Genomic DNA, 4,505 nt, shown 5'->3' with positions numbered 1-4,505 from the left:
TCTCCATATTCCCAGTGTTCAAGGTTTCCGAGTGTTTTCCCAGTTTAGGTTTTCATGGTTGGTTCTGTTTGCTACTCAGCCAGAATAAACAGCTCGCCCTTTTTAAAAGTAGGCTCCAGAATGGATGATGGCATGTTCGCATGTCTTTATGCAACACTGAGTGTGCTGAACTAAAGGTAGGCCTAGTTTCATTTTCATGGTCATTATTATCAAGACAATGATTACGCCTTATTCTGATTATTTCTCCCTTTTGGAGGTGTAACGTTTACATGAGGGGTGTAGGAACATTTCCCCCTAAATATTTTTAGATAAACTTTTGCTAAAGTCACAGTTTTTGTCGTATTGATGATGCAGCTAGAATAAGTGCTTTTAAATAAAAGAATAACCATTCAAAGTGCTCAGTGGTGAAACTGTAACTCTTTCAGAGTTTGACAGCTGGACAAGTGATGCCGTATTTAAAGAAACATGAGATGAGTGCAGCATATTATCTGAACAGAGACCATTCAATGAGCAAGAATAAACACTGAAAGAGAAACACTTCACTGTTGATTATCATATGAAGTCTAATGAAAGCTGTTAATCTGTTAATATCCTGCTAATCTGCATACAGTAGAGTTGGATGTCTCGAGACCGGTCTCGAGACCACTTTTACGTGGTCTCGGTCTCGGTCTTGGTCTCGGTCTTGGTCTCGCTGTTTCGGTCCTGCGTTCTCAAATCGACATAGTGTTCGGGAGATTTGGAGTCAACCATCAGCGGAGCGGGGGGGGTGGCTTACTGGGCTTAAGCCCGGGTCATTTTTTCAGAAGCATGGGGTCTTTTGGAGTGTAATTTGTTAGTTAGATGCCTGACTGACAACTGTATAAAACAAAAACAACACACGAAGCACAGAGCGCACCGTCGTAAATTCCCCCTAATTTTGGTATGATCCGAGCTCAGGCACTGGGCGACTGAGCACAGCACCCATGTGAGCGAGGGGGGAGAAGCTGCTGCCTGCGAGTTTGCTGCAGACAGAGGAGAGCTGAAGTTTGACCAGGTACCAAAGCAAATCATTCGTACTGAACTAATAATGTAAATATGACGGTGTATCACAAAAGATTGATATCAAACTGATCACTTGGTTGCGTTACTTGCTCTTCGAGTGAATCAACAAATGGATAAATAAAAAGCCGAACAGCAATGCTGATTTTTTAGAGTCTTAGCTTACATTTCATATTTTCAGTTGTTACCCTCCACGGCTAAACAAACTCTCTAAATCGGTTTCAATTGTGTACTGATGTACACAACAATGGACATAAGGAGCTTCTTTCAAAGAAAAAACTCAGGTAGATGTTATTTTATATATTATGCTTTGGATGTTGTTCAGTATATCTATGCAAAACAAGAGGAATTTCAATACACAGCAGTATATTCACACTTGAAACCAGATATTTACATACACTTTATGGAGAAAACATAAAAACTTTTTTTACTGTTAAACATCAATTTAGAGTAAACCTTTGTTTTAGATAAATAAATGTTGAAATATCTTTTGAATTAGTTAAATGTCAGAATAAAAAGAGGGAGCTGTCTATTTTAATCACTTTCATCAAATGTAGGAGTACATGTACACTAAGTTTATTGTTAATTAATAAGAAACTCCAGACGATTCGATTCTGAGCTGAAGAAGCTTCTGATAGGTTAGTAGAGTCCATGTGAGTAAACTGGTGGCACAGCTGTGGATGCATATAAGGCAAAACACAGAGCCTGTTTCTGTGACATGGGAAAATCAAGAGATGTCAACCAAAACACCAGGAAAAGAATTGTGGAGCTCCATAAGTGTGGCTCAATTTTGAATACAGTTTGGTGCCATTTGCAATTAAGAAATACAGATAGTTTCTCTCTTTACTCTTAAAGTTAACAAATATGTTTTTTATATTTATCAATCTAAAAAAATAAACATTGTCTGATTTGATGTTACAATTAAAAAGTGTTTGTGTTTTTATCTGAAGAGTTTGTAAATATCTGGTTTCAACTGTATATTTGATGATGTTGGTGTTTGGCTTGATTGTCAGCACAAAGAGGGAGAGAGAGGGAGGGAGAGAGAGAGAGAGAGAGAGAGAGAGAGAGGGAGAGAGAGAGAGAGAGAGAGAGAGAGAGAGAGAGGAACAGAGAGGGAGAGAGAGGAACAGAGAGAGAGAGAGAGAGAGAGAGAGGAGCAGAGAGGGAGAGAGAGGAACAGAGAGAGAGAGAGAGAGAGAGAGGGAGAGAGAGAATGACGACAGAACAGAGATGGAACAAGAGCAGGTGAGACACACATGTTAGTCAAATGGTTGTTTGCCAAAACTCATCAGAACATGTACCTAGTACCTAGTGTTTCTTTTTAGATACCATTTGTTACTTTTCAAATTCTATATTTATTAAGTTATGCAGGCTTGTTTGCACAACAAGGCTAAATAATTATATAAACCTTTCTCAATCTAAATATTGTACTTTGGTAGAATTAAAAAATAAGTGTAGTGCAGGTCTATGATGATTTTTAGTGCTCCTATCATCTAGTTCTGATTCTGGTTCTGTCTTGGTTACTGTTGTAGTCCTGTTTTAATTCCGGATCAGTTCTGGGTCTGGTTGAATTGGGGTTTAGTCCTCGTGTCTTGATACAGGCCCGACTTTGTTCTGCCTTGCTGCTTAATTAAAAAACTAGTTTAAGGTGTCCTGCATATGTATATAAAATAGCATCTGGCTGCAGTTTAAAGACTTTTTTTGTCTCGGTCTTGGTCTCGTCTCAACTTGGTCTTGGTCTTGGTCTCGATACCCTCTGGTCTTGGTCTCGGTCTTGGTCTCGATACCCTCTGGTCTTGGTCTTGTCTTGGTCTCGGATTAGGCGGTCTTGACTACAAGTCTAGCATACAGCAAATACAGAACATGTGACTTTAAAGCATCCAGCAAAGTGATAACTGTCCTCTGCCCACTAAGTAGTGACTCTACAAAAGATTATTTTCAACATCATCTTTATATTATATTTAGTTATTCTCCAGCGCAACAATGTAAGGAGCTCTGTGATTGGTTAGGAAAGGACAGACTGGCCACCTGGATTTTTCTTCACTGCACATTGATCCATAGCTTTGCTCTGTAAAGGCTAACAAAGTGCTTTTGCTTTACAAAGACATTCAGCGTCGGTATTCACTCTTTTAAAATGCCACTGAACACTGGAGTGAAATGGAGCCCTGATCCTCAGAGTTTTATTGTTGCTAACATTTCTTATAGATAGCACAGATAGTGCCCCACTGCAGTAATCACTCATGTCTAGATATTCCTGTTAAAACGGAGTTTTTCCTCCCCACTGTTGCATAGCAAACCTAGCAAACACAAACTATTGTATAAAACGATCTAATTTAAACGAACAATCATATTGAAGCTTCAGACAGCCGTCATATGACAGTGAAACTGCCATCTGCTGGACTCGAATAACAAAGACGCTGCTTTGACGGGTGAGGGAGTTTCAACAAGTCTGCAACGACTCAAGCATCAAACTACAGAACTATTGTAGCGGACATGGTGCTCTAATGACTGCTTCATTAACGCAGGTCAGAAAGGATCAAACATATCAATAAATTGTGAAATACAAAAAATTACTGTTTCACTGCACACACAAACCTTCTCTTATTAGCACAACACTGCCCAGGCCTCAGAGTGTATTCCATATAGACTATTAAACCTTAGCATGTTATTTTAATGTCTTACAGGTAAAACAGCCAAAAAGTAAAGTTAACTGTAATTTAAAATATTCAGCTGCAAAAATGCTTTTAGCAAATAATTTTTATGACTGCTGCTAAAATTCAATACTAGATTTTTGCTGGTCTGATTAAAAGGTTAAATGTAGAAGTTTTGGGATAATATATTAATACTTCCAAAACAATAAAGTTGTTGTAGAGAATCTATGTTCATTATTGTTGCTCATCATGGAAAGACAAAGACATTACACCCTCCTACTCTCTGCACACAGTGGTCTGAGGGATCTTCCAGGATCGGGGATTTTATTTATTTTGTTCTTTTTCGGTCTTACTGGTTAGTAGGTGGTGATTTTCTACCTGTTGATCTCACATTTGGAACATGATTTGCTCTGGAGCAGATTAGGTTCAAAGCATGAGTTGACCTGGCATTATGTCTTGGATTACAAAAAAATCCCACATTAAATCTTGAAGTTAACCGGATAAGATAGCGTTGTGTTTCACAGTAAAGGCCTCAGAGAGTTGTTGCTAACCAAATTCCATCTTGTATGGCCACTCAGCATCTTATGATGTTTTGTAACCTGCCACTACAAAGAAGCAGTGAAACAGTTTCTGTTTTAGCGCACATACACTGTGTGCTGAACAGTATAAGGGCAATAAAGTGATGGTACAGAAATCTGCATCTGGTCAGAAGGAAAAGCACGCACACTTGGAAGACTTGGCCAGATTTTTATAAAATTATTGGCTGACAGTGGACAGATGAAAGGATGTGGATGGTCACACCCTCTTGCAGTAAAG

This window comes from Astatotilapia calliptera, chromosome 23 (genome assembly GCF_900246225.1).
Source record: "Astatotilapia calliptera chromosome 23, fAstCal1.2, whole genome shotgun sequence".
Classification (NCBI taxonomy): domain Eukaryota; kingdom Metazoa; phylum Chordata; class Actinopteri; order Cichliformes; family Cichlidae; genus Astatotilapia; species Astatotilapia calliptera.
The sequence above is the reverse complement of the archived record's forward strand: the minus strand, read 5'-3'. Positions refer to the sequence as shown.